Here is an 18,927-nt window from a genome sequence, read left to right as displayed (position 1 = left end):
GTCGCCCGCCAGCCCAGGGCAAATCAACCTTCCCACGAGGACGCCGGCTCAGAATTGAGCCGGCGTAGTGGGAAGGTGCGACGGGTGCAGTGGCACCCGTCGCGTATTTCAGTGTCTGCAAAGCAGACACTGAAATACAAAGTGGGGCCCTCTTACGGGGGCCCCTGCAGTGCCCATGCCATTGGCACTGCAGGGGCCCCCAGGGGCCCCGCGGCACCCCCTACCGCCATCCTGTTCCTGGCGGGAGACCCGCCAGGAACAGGATGGCGGTAGGGGGTGTCAGAATCCCCATGGAGGATTCTGTAGGGCAGCGGAAAACCGGCGGGAGACCGCCGGTTTTCCTAGTCTGACCGCGGCCGAACCGCCGCGGTCAGAATGCCCTGCGGGGCACCGCCGGTCTGTCGGCGGTGCTCCCGCCGACCCTGGCCCCGGCGGTCTGAGACCGCCGGGGTCAGAATGACCCCCTAAATCTCATATGAGTTAGAATATGCTAATCATTCTACCTTACTGCAAGTCTTTCCCTCTCCATATATATACTGTTACACTTGTTTGAAAAATCAATAGTAATCCATGTCTCATATTATCCTTTTCTCTTTAGGTACAGAAGTTCACAAAGATATGATTAAGGCCTCACCAGTCTTTGCCATCAAGTTCCATTAGATAGGCAATTCATGAAAAATAATTTGTAATGGTCACCACATTGTAACGGTAAATAGCTGTTCTGAGCTTTTGACTTCTTTGTCTTTTTTTGCAGGAAACTCCAAAAGAATGGCTGGACACTGAGGGAAACCGATGAGAGGGAACCTGACAAGTTCAACAGGACACCGAGCACTTGTGGAACATGCGGAAGTAACTGATCACATGTGAGTTCAGGGGGGAGGGGAGCAGGAGGCAAGCAGTCATCACTGTGCAGCGCACAGCCTTAAAGGCTACGCGCTCCACCACACGGAGACCACCAGGCGTCATCTTAAAAGGGCAGCAGTGGTGAGGAAAGCAGGTGTCTGACAGGGAGCAGAACAGACACCTGACAGGGACCCTCACTTTAGTCAGGGTAAGGGAGCCACACAGCTAAGATAACCCCGGCTTATCCCGTTGGTAGCTTGGAGCAAGCAGTCAGGCTTTTCTCAGAGGTTCTGTGTAAAGTATTTGTACACACACACACAGTAACAGTGAAAAAACCACAAAGGTACTCCATACCTGTTTAGAAAAATACCCAAGATGTATCTGAATAAAACAATATCAAGGCAACAAAAACCCAACATACACAAACAAAGATATGAATTTTCAAAGATTTAACTTTGGTATAATGCTTAGAAACACAATAGATTCAACTGGGGCTATCACAACATAGTTGATGGAGTCGTTCCCAACAGTACAACCTCACTGGCATGTGAGTGCTGGACGGTCACGGAGTCGCACAGACCCCTCGGTACAGTACCTTTGAAACTTATGAAACAAAGACATTATATGGAGTCAGGGAGGTGAGGCGTTGCTGGAGCTGGTGCAGCACACCCACATCCATTGCATTTTGATGCTGCCTCAGATTTATGAAATGTCGTAAACCCGAGGCAGTGCCAAAATCTAACGCCACCCCCAGGGGTGGCATTAGCAGGGCACAACAAGGAGGAATACTTTTATTCCTCCTCGCTTTTTGCTTTTTTTTATGTGTGCTGCATTCTGCAGCACGGATAGAAGGAGCAAAATGCCAGAAATGATTGTTTATGTGCGGGAAGGTGTCCCTTCCTGCACATAAACAATCTTTTGAAAATGACGCTTTGGCACACACAGAAGTGCCAAAATGCCATTAGTGATTGGTTATGTGCAGGAAGAGACACCTTCCCGAACATAAACAATCACACCCTTCAATGCAGACATCCTTGTACGATGGTGCAAGGATACCTGCGTTGGCGCTGGCAGCTAAATTTAGCACCAGTGCAGGGGGAAACGCAGGGGTGCGCTGTGTTCACTTAAATGTGGCGCATCCCTGCGTTTCTAAAGTGACACAGTACAGCGCTGCCAATTTTGGTGCAGCATTGTGCTGCACCACTTTTCCTTAAATCTGGCCCTTGGTTTCTTCTTGGTTTCACCAGAACTCACTTCCAAGGGCACAGGAACTGGATTTAATACCACTTGGCAAGTCATAACTCTCAGCAAGAAAGCCCGGGTGCTGGCAGATTAAGGTCCTCGCTGGCGGTCAACAGAAGACCGCCAGCGCAACGGCCTCCCCGCCGGCCGTATAATGTTTTCTTGCTGGGTCAGCGGGTGGGAACAGTGTTTCTGCCTGCCAGCCCAGCAGGGAACAGGGCCTTAACATGGAGCCGCCGCTGATGTTGGTGTGCAGTGGGTGCAGCAGCACCCGTCGTGCAGATCACTGCCCATAAATCGGGCAGTGACCTGCGTGACGGGGCACTGCATGGGGGCCCCTGAGCACCCCTTCTGCCAGCCTTTCTCTGGCAGGGGAACCCTCCAGGGAAAGGCTGGGGGAAACAGGGTACATTATCCAGAGAGCAGTGCTGCTTGCAGGGCTGCCCTGTCGGATAATGTATTCTGCCATCGTCAGGCTGCCTGTCGGCGGCAGCCTGGCAGTGGCGGAGGACCGCCTGTGGCGGTCTTCTCTTGGTAATTATATGGCAGTTGAGACCGCCATGCCGGTGGCGGTAATTACCGCTGGTGTGGCAGTCTTAACCACCATGCACATAATGAGGGTATAAGTCTTTGATGTCCCTGAGACTTCTAACAGGAGACAAGCTCAGATCAAATCCTTGGAGGACCCTGGAAAGTAGTATGTGGGAAGCAAAGTCCAGTCCTTTCACTCACAGGGGAGAAGTAGCAGCAGCAGGCCAGCTCAGCAAAGCCACAGGCAGAATGGTAGGTCCTCCTCACGCATCCAGCTCTTCTCCCTGGCAGAAAGTCCTCATTCCAGATGTTTTCTGAAGTTGTGGGGTCACCAGTCCAATAATTATACTCATTCCTGCCTTTGAAATAGGCAAACTCAAAGGAGAGTCTTTGTAGTGAACAAGAGCCTGCCTCTCCCTGTCCTGGCCTCAGACACACTTCAGGGGGTTGGAGACTGCTTTGTGTAAGGACAGGCACAACCCTATTCAGGTGCAAGTGTCAGCTCCTTCCTCCAATCTAACTCAGGAAGACCCATCAGGATATTCAGGACACACCTCAGCTCCCTTTGTGTGACTGTCTAAAGTAAATTCTGTGCTAAGACAGGAGTCATTTCAATGGGGGTTGTGTGTCAAAAAATGGCGCAAGTCCGGTTTGAGCCATGATTTTTGCCTCAAACCTGACCTGCACCATTTTTTGACGCACAACCCCCATTTTCCAATACGCCAGCGCTGCCTGGCTTGAGTCTTTTTTTTTTTTACTCTGACCAGTCCGCAGCGCCGGCTAACGTCATTCCTTAAATAAGGCGCCCGCATGGTGCCTAGGAATGGCATTAGCCGGCGGTAAAATATTTGACGCAAACCAGCGCCGGCGCTGGTTTGCGTCAAAAAGTATAAATATGGGCCTAGGGTTCTTATCTTGCCTTCTGCCCTTGGTCAGAAACAATCTTTGCGGTTATGGACAAATTGTATCACCCCGTGCCTCAACGTCTAAATATGCACAGTGCAAAAAGATAGTAAAAGTATGTATAATGTATAAACTCCAACTCAGTAGTGTGCTGTGTGGTACTTTTCTGCTCATACGACTCTTATGCCCATTTCATCATGTTTTTTTTTGTAATCCTGTTCCACCCCGACCTCATGACCAAGCTATGCCATATTTGGTACCAGGGTCGCACTGGGACAGAATAAAAGCTTGGCCGCTTAAAACAAAAGTGACCCCCAGTAGTGAATTAGATAGCTAAAAAAGTGACCGAAGTTTACAAATTGGGGAAGTTTTGAACTTTTAAAGACACTCTGGCCCGTATTTATACTCTGTTTGCGCCGAATTAGCGTCGTTTTTTTCGACGCAAATTCGGCGCAAAACTAACGCCATATTTATACTTTGGCGTTAGACGCGTCTAGCGCCAAAGTATGGGCAAATAGCGTCATTTTTTTGCGTGAACGCCTTCCTTGCGTTAATGAGATGCAAGGAAGGCGTTCCCGTCTAAAAAAATGACGGCGACGCAAATGTGTCGTATTTATACTCCCGGGCAAAATTCACGCCCGGGAGTTGGCGGGTCAAAAAACCCCGCATTTGCGCCACTATTTAACGCCTGGGTCAGGGTAGGCGTTAAGGGGCCTGTGGGCTCAAAATGAGCCCACAGGTGCCCTCCCCTGTCCCCAGGGACACCCCTGCCACCCCTGCCCACCCCAGGAGGACACCCAAGGATGGAGGGACCCACCCCAGGGACATTCAGGTAAGTTCAGGTAAGTATAATTTTTTATATTTTTTAAATTTTTTTGGTGGCATAGGGGGGCCTTATTTGTGCCCCCCTACATGCCACTATGCCCAATGACCATGCCCAGGGGACATAAGTCCCCTGGGCATGGCCATTGGGCAAGGGGGCATGACTCCTGTCTTTACTAAGACAGGAGTCATTTAAATGGCGTCTGGGCGTCGAAAAAAATGGTGCAAATCGGGTTGAGGTGATTTTTTTGCCTCAACCTGACTTGCCCCATTTTAAGACGCCCTAACGCCATTTTCCCCCTACGCCGGCGCTGCCTGGTCTACGTGGTTTTTTTCCACGCACACCAGGCAGCGCCGGTCTGCTAGCGCCGGCTAACGCCATTCCATAAATACGGCGCCCGCATGGCGCTTCAGAATGGCGTTAGACGGCGCTAAATTTTTTGACGCTAAACTGCGTTAGCGCAGTTTAGCGTCAAAAAGTATAAATATGGGCCTCTGTGTAAGCTTTTTTCAAGGTATAGAAGACTCCATGGAATTGAGCTTGCTGCAGGAAAAAAAAAAATTTGTATCAGGGAAAACGTTGAAACCTGCCCACCAGATTGCAAAACAGGCCCACAAACAGGCAAACAAAAAAGTCCCACACACTGATTTTTCATACCAGCCCATCAGGCACCTCTGGGTTGCCCTATAGGCAAGTTCACCCTGTTTAGTACCTCATGTCTGAAATGCTCCAGCTATAATATAATGTCTGCTATTCCTTTCAGCTCTGCCTGCCCTGTCACATATCTAAAATAAGGGAAGTTTATTTTTCTACTGTATATTGCACGCGAGGTGTTTTTCCCTATAATTATTTACGTTCTCTATCCACTCTTGGTTTCGTGCAGTCAGGAAAGAAGCGGCCGTGTGAGTGGGTCAGCGTGATAAGACGGCTCCTCGCTTTCGAGGACGTGCATGGCCGCGCCTCAAACGATTGCAGATTGTGACTGCTCGCATGTGCTCAAAATCACATTTTGAAAAAGTAAATAAACTGCAATATCAAGCTTGACTGCCGCTGATTGAATATTATTCTCATTAAGTGGGTAGCCTAAGTCTCGGCCACGTCTGGCATGTTAAATAGCTGTGGCTGCGCAGCACGATGCAGAAAAGGCCTCCTGTAACCCAGCTCTCTGATCACTTATGGTATGAACATTTTGCATCCTGGATAGCAAAGGATTGGTGCGGAAGCAGGGGCTCCCTTAACTGACCGACTGTCAGCAAGATAAAAAACAACAGGAGGGTGGAGCGAGAGGGACAAAAGACTGAAAGAAAAATACAGAGAAGTAAGGAAGGAAATTTAAGAATTTCTGAGTATCCTCAGTGGAAGCAATCTCGCAAATAGCTGCTGGGCTCCGTTGGCTTATCCATTCGCTCATATATACTTGGGACATGGCTCAATGTAACGTTTATTTTATTTTTCTGGCTACTGCTTTGTGCAGAAGCGCTACATGGAGACATACTCGATGGGTCTCGAGTGCATAATTTGCGCCAGTCGTTGCAGGCCATTTGAACCAGCACTCAGTTTTGGAGACCAGGACTTATTTTTCATCATCAGGCTAGATCCGGAGCACAGAGAAAGGCAGAAAAGGGTAGAAGAAGGAAGAAGAGAAATGTAGGTAAATGGTGCAGAACGGAGATGACTGGTGAAAAAGAGCGTTCAGGAGTGAAATAAAATGGCTGGAAGTGTAGGGTAAAGGATGAAAGAGGCATGAAGTGAAAACAACAATAAGCCAGTGCTTAATTTGAGCCAGTGGTTTCCGGTGCAGGGCACCAGCACTTATTTTTCTGCCTCAAGCATTTACTGCGAGCAAAAGTCTCATATGGGAAAGACGGAAGAAGAGAAAAAGAAAGTTCATAAAGGGTGAAAGCAGAAGGCTGCAAGAGTGAGCTGAAGGGGCAGGGAATGGTTGTAAATGTATTAAAGCGGCCCATGAGGGCTTCAGGATTACGCTGCCTCAGTATTCTGTCCTCGCACATTTAATTGCAGCAACTGTGCGTTTCAGAGGAGAGCTTTGGGCACCGGAATGTTTTTATATACAAATTAAGCACTGCAGTAGGCAGTCTTGGCATTCGGCATTCCTGATATTGGCTAGCACCGATGGCAGGATCCTAGAAAAACTTTGGTCTCCTGCACTTTTTTCTTAAGTAACTAAGCCATCCTTTATACCCATCAAAGCAGGGGCAACATCTGCAGTGCGAAACAGAATTTCAATAAGCATTTTAATCCTGCCTCTCTCCTTTTGTTACAAATCTCTCTTTTTCACTAAGATCTGAGAAGCAAGGGATTTTCAATAAGTGCAAGTATGTAACAAGAGTATTTTTGGATTCTATGCTTGGTGCAAAAGCCCTTCAATTCTTGGCTGCAAAAGGACAACATTGATAGCTACAAATGCAAGTACCCCACTGTGCCCCCTCAAGCTTGAGTTAGCAAAGCATGGCCCACAGCCCAGGGACTGTTTGAGACCATCTAAGCAGATGCACAGTCTGACAAAAGGTCATTTGTTTTTTGGCTTGTGGTGAAAGAAAACATTTTTTTGTCTGCCTTTCTGAGCTGACACATATGTGCATTCACTTGGAGACCTGAAGGGAATTGAATGAGGTAGGTTTGTTATACTGCGTATGTTTTGTGTGGCGTGAGACTGTCCATAGATTTTACTTCAGTGCACTTTGGTAACCAGATGTAGAGCCGGAGGCACCAAGATCTCTATATATATATATTTATTCGAGGGAAAAAAACAAATTTTACGTAGACGTTATAGTTAAGTTCTGAATTTACTCATACAAACCTTTGGAAATTCAGCAGTTATACTTAGAGCTATTTCAAGTAACTATAACTTGCACCCTAAGGTAACTATACCTCGTGCTGGGATGGTACTAGGAAGGTGGGAACCTGATGTACCAAGAGGAGACAACACAGAGGAAGGAGGAATGTGTGTCAGCACTGCAAGATGTGCAAGGGGTTTCTACAAAATTTCACCTATCAGGAGATCCCTTTCTTTCATGTTTGAACACTTCAGCTTTATTTTGAACATCTTCAAAAGACAGTAAGAAGAGAATTGTTTCAAATCTGTTTTCTCTAAGGCAGAACATGGTGCCTGGGATATAAGAGATAGCACCAAGGATTTTAAATACAAAGCTTTTTATCAGTCGCAAACACTTTCATTCGAAGTTTGTGATGACAAAATGCTTTTAAAAATGTACTAGTCTGTAGTAAATTGTAGAGAATCCTAGTTTGTTTTAATGGGATACAGGAGTTAGCTTAACCTTTGGCTTGCAGACTCATGCCCCTGTCACCTAGTAACTTTTACCCTACTTAGCTTGCTCTGTTTTAGCATATTTATTTAATTAAATCTTTTAAGATGGCTGCCTTGTTTTTAGTTAGGCCCATGTCTTAGTTTGCGTGATCAGTGCCACCGAGCTAAGGTGTCAATATCAAACGACAAAGATAAACAAACTGTAGGTGTCGACATTAGGTACTTTCCCTCTTCATGCTTTAGAGGGAATTGTTTATATAAATTACCGTCCCAAGCATGTCTTGTTATCTGTTGTTTGGGAACAGACCTACGTCAGGGGTCCAAGCAGATCTGTATAAATACTCCTCACTTAAACAGATAGTCAGAGAGATTCCGACGAGATGCAATCGCTGCTATCGATGCTGCATGTCACCTTGACGCTGACCCAGTCTTCGTGTCCCTATGGAGTCTGAACTAGAGACCTCATTCCAAGGTAACACGGGTTGGGGGGCACTCCTCATGGACATGGCATTGGCAGATTAGGTTTAGCACACCTAGCTCTCTTTTAGGTTAGAGATTAGGTACATGACATTAGGGTACTAGGACATATGTTACATCTCATGTCACTTCATGTCATTAGAAGTTGGTGGGGGTCTTTGTATAGATGACTCTTGTCTTTACCCTTCTGTGTCTTGCACTGTTCATTATCCTAATCATTGCAGCCCATGCAACTTTAATGCAGATTGCAGTTTTGCTAACTAAAACCTATTGAAACTTTACTGCATCTTCTTCATTGCCTGTGTTTGACTGAGACATGGTGTTCATCTGAGAAAGGGGTAATCTCCGTTTAACCATGACACTGCTTGAGATGTCACACTCTTGAGTCCATGCATAAAGGCTGCCACAAATCACCTTTTACTGTTTGGGGTTTTGGTGAGGTGCTGCTTGTGAGCCGGGAGGGTTGGGACGACAGTTGCAACTTGTTGTAGGATAGTCATAGTCGTCTACAACCATAAGTACTGTCATCCTTAAACCAGCAGTCTTGCCTAGATCCAGAGTCCACTACGACAAAGTAGACTACAAATATATGTAAATTCAAATGTAGGTTTATTGTAGATACATGGACTATGCCACAGCACACTCAAATGGCCCAACTCCACCGCAACTCCTGTTTCTTTCCCAACCCCACATAGCATTCTACTGTGGAATTATTTAACCACATAACGTCCCATAACATTCTGCAAGGTGACTGGAACACCAACGCAGCACTTACTACTACATTATGCTCTCTCTCTAATAATTTTGAACAACATAAAAATGAAACAAATAAAAGATTCACAAACCATGAACTTATAGTCACTAATGAGTGTAAAGAATAAATAAGCAAAAGTATGAATCTAGATTTAAACATCTTAACCTATCCAAAGAAACCTATAAACACTAATCATGGCTATATGCATTTTCACTAAAAACATATCATTTTTAATCATGAGAAAAAATTGAAAAAACATTGTGAACAGAAAGCATAAAATAATTTATCAAAATCAACAATAAAATCATTACTATAACCTCTTCAGTGATACCCCAGTGGAACTAATCATTGTTGTTTACTCCTGTGGTGCTCTGTTGGTATTCATCAATACTGACATCTGAGCTGAGAGTTTCGTTTCTCTCATTAAAACTACTCATAGTGCCTTCATCACTGGCCCCAAGAGAATTCTAAATCTTAATCATTTGGCAGTATTCAACCAATTTTTGTTATTCATCCTGATGATGTTATCGACCACCATAGGTTCGGTATACTTCATGTTACCTTTCTTCAATTGAACAGGCATTTTTATTCGCATGCCCCCTTGAAAGATAGCTGCAGCTGACACCAGGCCAAATGTCATTCTGAAGTACTAGAGAGTGCCTGAGGTAGACACAAACGCCGTAAGGTGTCTGGACGATCTGTTCAATACCACCTGATGGTAGACTGTGGCCAAATGTAATTTTGTAAACCACTTGGATCTATTGATCTTAGTCAGCAATCTGGATATTTCAGGCAGTGGATGAGAATCAACCCAAATATGTTTATTCAGGGTACGTTCGTCCATACAAATATGCAGCTCACCATTTTTCTCTCTCGCTAAAACCAAAGGCAAAAGCCATAGAGAAGAAACAATCAGGTGAATTATTCCATTGGCACACATTCATTGAGTTCTTGTTCCAATCTATCACTGACACTAAAAGGTACACTTCTCAGTAAGTGTTTGACTGGTATGGCATCTTCTTTCACCTTTATCTGGTGTATAAAATCCTTAATCATTCCTAACTGATCACTAATTACAGAAGAAAACTGCTTGAAGATGTTTTTAAGGAAATCTTGGGACTCAACCATGGAGACCTGTTTAAAATAACCCTTGGTGAAACCACCCCAGAATTGATAGGCCCTTAATGGTGACATAGACTTTCACCGGAATCTGTCTGCCTTTAAACTCTAAAATTTATTTGAAAAACCTGGACAGCTCTATCTTACCCCCCTCATAAGCGGCTGGTGCACTATTTTGGGGTTCTAATGGTCTACCTTCCTATATTTATTTGAACAATTCCTGCATGATCATGGTTAACCTAGCACCTGAGTCCACCAGTAGATTTATATTTCTGTCTCCAATACCTATCTCCACTTAGGCATCAACATATGCAGAGGCATCTCCTATGACTCATCACTGACAACAACCACCATATCTTTAAGATCGTCTTGAATCTTCTAGACACTTTCCACATCATCATATGCAGTTCCAGACACATTTGCATTTTCAGTACTATTCACACTAGCTGTGTTCAACTGAAGATTTCTTCCAATATGTTTGCCATTTTGACATACTTTGGCAAAATGACCAACTTTCCCACAAATCCTGCACGTGACACTCTTTGCAGGGCATCCTTTGTTACCTCTGGCATGAGTGGCATTACCACACCTAAAACAAACATTGGATTGCTTGAAAAATGCTTTGTTTTCTTTTCATGTACATGTGTTGGATTTAAACTCTTTGACCATGACTGCCTCAACAGCCTCAGTGGGTTTGTCCTCTAGCCCTTTTACTGATACTTTAGGCAGCTCAATATTTTTTACAGTGCAAATTGTTTCTTCTAGCGAGGGATAACCCATTAACTTTTGTTGGATTGATTTTTCTGAGCATTTACAGATATATTGGTCCTTGGCCAGTTGTTTCAGTGAAACCCTCAAACTGACAGTCTGCACTCAGCTTCTTAAGGGCTGATACAAAAGCATCCACATCTTCCCCAGACCTCAGTTCTCCTTTCAAGAACTTATGTCATTTGACAGCAAGACTCAACCATGGATCAAATCGCAACTCCAACTTCTTGATTGTTTCTATATACTCATCTAGATCCTCCTCTCCTTGAACTCCTACCAATGTGGGAGGTGTTTAAACATAGACCTACCTTCATATCCCAGCAAATGGAGCAAAATCTTTATTTTCTTACTGACACACTAATTGCCCCTAAATATATGAGAGATGCATCAAACCAGTTCTTCCATGGAATGGGAGGATTTCCAGGTCCCTCCAGGAAAGGAAATGGTGGTGCCACCGACTTTATATTTAATATTCCTATAGATGACTACTTCACTTAAGGTACACAATCCTTGTCCAGGACAATAGAAAACCACTTGCCTATTCACTATTGATCTCCAAACCTTAATTTTATAACATGAAGCTTTAACCATGAACAGAATGACTCCTGAATGGCTCCTGATGTCCCTTTTCTACTTGTCAGCAGGTTGACACTTTTGAACTAAACACTTGTATTAAGTGAAACGGTGTTATGACTTGCTTCCCTTCTAAATGGTGCACACATTACTGCACAGAAACAATGCCCATTTAAAAAACAATGGAAGAATAAAAATCTCCAGGCTTACTTGACTGGTGTGCATGTCACCTTGCTGAATCACTGCCCCCAACAACCGAGACTCCAAACGAACTGTAGATGCGCGCATCACTGTGCCATTTCTGAGAACTCAGCTGTGAACATGCACTAGAAATGAGAACTCATCATATCCAAATGACTTCCCAGAATGCCCCCAATGTAACTCCTGGCCCACTAACCTTGAATGTGCCTATCACCGTACCATGTCATAGAACACAGCTGATGACACGCTCTGAAAATGAAGACTTGGTGTGTCTGCATGCTAGTTCACTGACCTAACTGTTTGTTGAAAGAGCACTGTATTTGAATTTTTTTTATCAATATGGCCGCCAGATGCTGCAGCGCCACAAAATCCTAGCTCTTACTTAAAACTGAATAGTGGATTCTGTTCAAGAGGTCAATGGATCGACTCGACAATGGATTGAGGGGATGTTAATAATGAGTAATGTAATCATTAACAATAATCAATATATTCAAGGATCTGAACCTCAAGCAATAATCACACCAGTTTGTTAAGAAGAATTATAAATGTATTTCCCTAGATTAACAATGCTAATGTCACAAAAATAACTCTCAAACACAAATGATAAGCATATAGAATCAATAGCAGCTGATTAGAATGTCTTCTATATCTGAGTTTAATCAAAATAATCAAGCAAATAATCTGAAGTATCATAACACTGATAATAAGACTAGAATTGGCAACAAAGGTAAAGTATACATTAGTACAAACAATCAAAGAGAGTCAATATGAATCTTGAGCATATGAAGGTCAAGTCCCTCACTAATCACAAATTAGCATCAACATGTTGGACTTCATGTCAAAGAATTTAGAAACACAAATTTAGAAAATCACACTAGCTTGGTTTATTTAAAAAAAAATCATTATTATTATTATGCAGCAATTAAAATATAAGTTGCAGCTGGTACCTGCAAGCAAAAGAGACACATATATCAATGTGATTTCATGCATTACACATAGAACAACAACATGCAGTCTACTTCATCAAAGGGACACCATCAGGTGAGTCTTCCGAGGATCGGGCCTATCAACAGCTAATCACACACCGCTAATATGAATCAAACCACCATCAAGAATAAGAAGAACTCTGAACCAAGAACTCTCTCTAGAAAATCCTACCCAGGATGTTATACCAATCTTCAAAAAGTTTATGATTGGCAGTTCACCATTTTTCTCTCTCGTTTATGACTCAACCAATAGTCGTTCTAATTGATAACCTAAAACACAATGACGTTAGCAATAACCAAGACACATTCATAACTGTAACTTTTCCTCTTCCGTTTCGTCTGTGACTCCATTGTTCCATCTCATCTAAACTTCTCCTCTCAGGAAGAAACTTCTCATCTTGTAACATTTACTTCCATCCTCGAGGAAGAAACCATGTATTAGTGACAATTTCAAACAATAGAACATTTAAAATCATGTAATGACTTAATACATCTGACCTTGTAAGACCTAATGCAGCAACCCGCTAGCGGTAGCAGTTTACACATTTATAAGCTATTAAACACACTCGTTTATGTAGGCAACGGAAAATAACTACGACTTCAGCTAGAATTTTGCTTATCCAGAGAACGAAAATGAATTATGGCACCCATTTACAAAAGTCATCCGTTTTCGCATGTTAATTTATCAAATGATTAATACATTAGAAACCGTTAATAAAAATATATTAGAAAATTCACACTCTCACAATCCCTCCTCTGATGGCTATTTATGTCATCACATCAATCCATAACAAATGTATTTATTAACATTTCAAAATTCAAAATCTGGTCTTATTTACTTTTGTATTATCTTTCTTTTTCCCTTTATTTTTCCCATAGAATTTAGTCATTTGTATATCAAATCTTCTCCAATTCTTTTCAAGTCTTCTCCTTTTCAAACATTTCATTAATTTATATATACCCCAGATTCCAATTAAGCAAAACACAATTATCGACACACATTTTATTATTTCAATATAATTCCTTTTCCCACATTGCCTAACCAATTTCCCACAGCTGTAATTCCCTTCCAGCTTTCTCCCAAACTGTATTTTTGGTTGTTCTTTTAAATCTTCTTAGTTATTTGTTACGTTTTTAATCAATTCTTTAACTTCTCCTGAATTGTCAGAAATATAGGTACAACAATGACTCAAACCAAGTAATTTACAAACTCCGCCCTCTTTTTCCAAAAGAATGTCTAACGCAAGGCGGTTCTGAAGTGCCATAGCTCTTGTAGCAGCCAACTCAGTATCTAGAAGAAGGATAGCTCCAGAATAACTTGCACATGTTATCCACTATTGTAGACAACTTCTGTATCTTAATAGAATTCAGAACTACTCCTACAGAAGGAATTGTAGCTCCATAAATGTCTCCCACAATGCTAGAAATTGATTCTCACTTGTGCCTTGTTTGAATTTTCGTCATCTCAGGAAATTTAATCAAGTCTTCCAGCTGATAAATTTTTAGAAAGACTATTCCCAAATAAAATGTGCCATAGCATCCTCTAGGAAGATGGTAACATGCATTTCTTCCACAAATATAGTAAATACTAGGCACTGGTGGATCCTGACCATTCATCATAAAATCCCATTTACTCCGAAACATAAACACATGGCTACACTTACTCGTTCCCACAAACGCTCTATCATTTTTACTCCGTGAGCTGTATATACAAAGCTTTCCCACATGCTCAGCATCCAATGTTAGTTTTCCTTGTTTAGTAATGTCAGTATAAGCATAATCAATCCCAGGTTTTCGACTAATCGTTCCCTTATCTTTCCTTGCCTTTATTTCTCTCCTTCTATCTTCTGTATTATCTAAAAATGTCTTCTCTACAGGTGTTAGTAAGCATGTCAGGTTATTACGATGTGCAAATGCAGTGCCAAAGGTTAAAGTAGGCTCAAAGAAATCTCTCATAATAACTATGTTATTATCCTTGGCTAGTCTATTAAAATAACCAATGACAGGCACAAACGAAAATACCATGTCCTAATTTGAATAGAAATACTGCATATATTCTTGGTTATAAAAGCACATTAGTAAAAGACAGCAGCTTATAGCAGAAGTCACTGGCAAAGTATGGTAAGTAGTTCCTTCTTTCACTGAAGTCAGATTCTGCATACAGACATAACAATCTTTTGCATCCATCACCTCAACATACTCACGCAATAAGCGACGGAAAGCATAAGAGGATAGCTCTTTCTCTTCATGTAAGTATTTGACATCTATTCTAAACTTATCTTTCGTTAGTGATGTAATAGTTGTATCCAAAGGATTATCAATCCTTGTAGTATGGTTGGCTCCATTCGTCTCATAAACAATCACTCCGACAAATAACAATAAACACATTAACACACTTGCTACTGCCAAACCAATACCTAAAACTTTACAGCGGCTAATTCTACTGTTTTAGTTACTAAAGTTTCTCATGGTCTCCAAAAAAATCAGGAAAGAAAAGAAAGAAAAAAAATGTTTTAAAAAAGTTCAAAAAATAAAGTACTCAAAATTCAAAACAAAATCTCTCCTAAATCTTTTTTTTTACAATTGTTCAGTCTTTTCTGAACCTTGTTCTTTCTCATTTGTCATAGGAGTAGGTACATCTTCATCATTGTCAGGATCCAACTTTTCACTTTCTTGCTCTTTACCTGTAATGTTGTCACCTTTTGGTAACCTCAACAGCTCCTCTTCTTGTTCTGTTGTGTTATTCATTTTTCTTGTGTGGCTGGCGCGCACCCAGTTCGGTAAACCTGCACACTTCACAGCTGTATTTGTAACGAGAATGACTTGGTAGGGCCCCTTTCACCGTGGCTCCAGACACAACTTCCTCACATGCTTCCGTATAATAATCCAATCACCAGCTCTCAAGTTGTGGCCTTGACCTTGTATTTGTTGCGCCATCATTGCTTCAACCTGATGAGAAAAAGACCGAACCACATCAGCCAGGCTTTTGCAATAATCTAGCACCATGTCATCTGTAATATTCAAAAGTGAATTTGCAGGTATCGCTGGCAATCTCATTGCCCTCCCCATTAAAATGTCATGTCAGTAGTTCTTCTGATTGACATTAGAACTAAGGGTAAAGCATCTGGCCACTTTAAATTACTTGACGCACACACTTTTGCCAATCGAGACATTAAAGTTCCATTCATCTGCTCTACATGTCCTGAGGCTTCTGGGCGGTAACCACAATGTAGTTTCTGCTGAATGTTTAAAGCTTACAAAAGTATTTTTTTCACTTTGTTATTGAAGTGGGTCCCTCTATCTGATTCCAGAGAGACCGGGAAACCAAAACATGTAATTAACTTTCTTAAAAGTAACTTAGCTACTGTAAGGCTATCATTTCTCCTTGTTGGATATGCCTCAATCCAGTGACTAAAAATGCACACAATCACCAACACATGTTTCAAACCAGCACACGCAGGCTTCTCAATAAAATCCATTTGCATTCTGCTGAATGGACCTCCTGCCATGTCTATGTGTCCCATGTTGACAACTGTTCCTTTGCCTACATTCATTTGTTGACAGACAATGCATCTATGGCAAACCAGTTTGGCAACTTGCCTAAATTTTGGATTATACCAGAACTGTTTGAAACACCTCCTCATCACTTCACTCCCTATGTATGCTTGACCATGATAATATCTGGCCATTTATGTCAACAGACAGTTTGGCAAAACCACTTTCCCTTCTATTGTCACCCAAATGCCATCTTCTCTTTGAATGCAATTATGTTTCACCCAGTCTCTACGCTCTTCTTCTAAAACATTGTTCTATACGGCCTTCAGCTCTTCCAAGGTCTCAACAATTTGCATTGTGAAATTTATATAAACTTCATCATTTTCAGACATCAATTCCCAATTTCCTATAAGTGAGATACCATTTAAGGCACAAAAGTTTGCAACCTCGTCTGCATAAGCATTTCCCAAAGTTACATAATCTTGTCCTCGCTGATGTGCACTGCGTTTAACCATGGCAATTTTCTCAGGTTTCCGTACAGCCTGTAGTAATTCTTGTATCCTTTCACCATTCCTTACAGGTGAAACCAATGAGGTTAGAAAGCCTCTTTGTGACCAAATTTGCCCAATATCGTGTACGATACAGAATCCATACTGGCTGTCAGTACTTTCATCTGATCTGCTAATTGGCATGCTCTAGTAAGAGCCATCAATTCTACAACTTGAGCAGAAATCACTCCTTTAGGCCATGAAGCTTCTAGTATGTCAGTAATTGTGCACACTGCATACCCTGCTCTCAATGAACCTCTGTTATCTCTTAGACAGAAACCATCAACAAAGATAATTTGATCATTGTCTTCTAGACAACTGTCTTTAATATCATCTCTTGGTTTTGTGCATAATTCAGTCACTTCTAAACAATCATGCTCAGTACTGTCTATTTTATCTGGATCATATCTCATATGGTAACAACGTTGCCGGGCTCAGCACTGTGCACCTCTTGATCATCACATTTGGTGCCCCAAGAATCACTGTCTCATAACGTGTCAATCTTGATTGGTCAGGTATTGTGTCTTTGATCCTGTCAATAGAATTTCTATTGAATGTGGTACAATTACTGTCAGAGGATAATCCATTACAATATTTTCACTTTGAGTTATACTCTGCCCAACTGCTGCAATTGCTTGTAAACATCCAGGTAAGGCTGCTGCAACGGGACCCAAAGTGGTCGATTGACACCATCAAGCATTCACATCTTCCCCTGACATCAAGAACATCCCTCACACTCATGACAAAACAATAGGAAAGTTTTTGTGTAATCAGGCATACCTAAAGCTGGAGCTTGACACAAACTTTCTCTCAACTCAGTAAATGCTCTCATGCATTCTTCAGCCATCATTATGGGATCTGAAACATCCTTATGCATCAGCCTTTACAAAGGTTTTGAAATGGCTGAAAAATGTGGAATCCACTGACGACAATATCCTTTCATTCCCAGAAACATTCTCATCTCTTTCTGTGAGCTTGGTATTTTCATTCTCCTAATTGTCGTTACTCTTTCCCTCGAAATTCTCATGGATCCTTTTTCAATCAAATAACCCAATATTTTAGTTCTCGCTAACAATACTGCAACTTGGGAGGGGATACCTCATGACCATTGTCTCCTAAAAAGTTCAACAATGCAATTGTATCCTCTTTGCAGCCTTCTTTTGTCTTTAATGCAATTAATAAATCATCAAAATATTGCACCAATGTCGATTGCTAAGGCAATACCAATGAATCCAGGTTATTTTTCAAAATCTGATTGAAAATCGATGGTGACTCTGAAAACCATTGAGGAATTCCACACCAACAATAGACTCTGGTCAGGAATTTGAAACAAAAGATATATCTACTGTCCTCACGTAGAGGCACAGAAAAGAATGTTTGACACAAATCAATCACTGTGAACCACTCAGCATCACACAGAATCTGAAACATTATCACAGCTGGATTTGGCACAACTGGACCACATTTTTCCAAAATATCATTTATTTTTTCAAATCCTAGACAAGGCGAATCTTCCCACTTGGCTTTTTCAAACCCATTATTGGTGAATTACACAGGCTATTCATCACTTCCTTCAAAACTCCCTGTTTCAAAAACTGTTCTATTAAAGGTCTTATCCCTTTAATTGCCTCATTTGTCATTGGGTATTGTGCAGTTTGTGGAAACACCACATTCTCCTTCACTGCCACTCTGACTCATTCAACTACTTTAATTAAACCAATGTCTTTTACTGACAAATCCCAAACCTTTGACTCAACCCTCTCCTGTAAGTCAACTGGTAGATCTTTTATTTCAAAAACTGGAAAGAAATCAATTAAGTCAACTGAATTGTTGTCTTTATTTGTCTGTTCGTTTTCATTAGTTTGATCATCAAAATTAACTCTCTAGATACTAATTCCTTTTCAACAACAATAGTTGTTTCCTCTCCATCACTGTTTTTCTCAATCTCAATCCCTTTAGTTGAACATGAAATTGAACAATTTATTTTAAACAGTAAGGCTCTTCCCAGTACTGACACTGGACTAGAATCACAAAACTGTGAAAATCTCTGAAATTGCCAACCTTCACAAGAACTGGTTCTGTAGGAGTGTTAGTCAGATGTGTGTTCGCAGCTCCTACTGTCTGAACTGTTCTCTCTGAAATCGGTATGTCTGGAACTTCTACAGTTCTTACTGTCAAATGTGTGGCTCCTGTGTCAACCAGAAAATTAACTTCATGACCATGTACTTCACCCTTCACATAAGGACCCCTCTGATCCACTTCTAATGATGCTGCCATCACACATTCATCCTCATCTGAACTATCCAACGGCCATTCATCTTTTAGTTCATCCTTACTGTGTAAAGGAAACTGGTCAACAGTTTTTTGACTTTTGT

This window comes from Pleurodeles waltl, chromosome 9, assembly GCF_031143425.1.
Source record: "Pleurodeles waltl isolate 20211129_DDA chromosome 9, aPleWal1.hap1.20221129, whole genome shotgun sequence".
In the NCBI taxonomy this organism is placed as follows: domain Eukaryota; kingdom Metazoa; phylum Chordata; class Amphibia; order Caudata; family Salamandridae; genus Pleurodeles; species Pleurodeles waltl.
The sequence above is the reverse complement of the archived record's forward strand: the minus strand, read 5'-3'. Positions refer to the sequence as shown.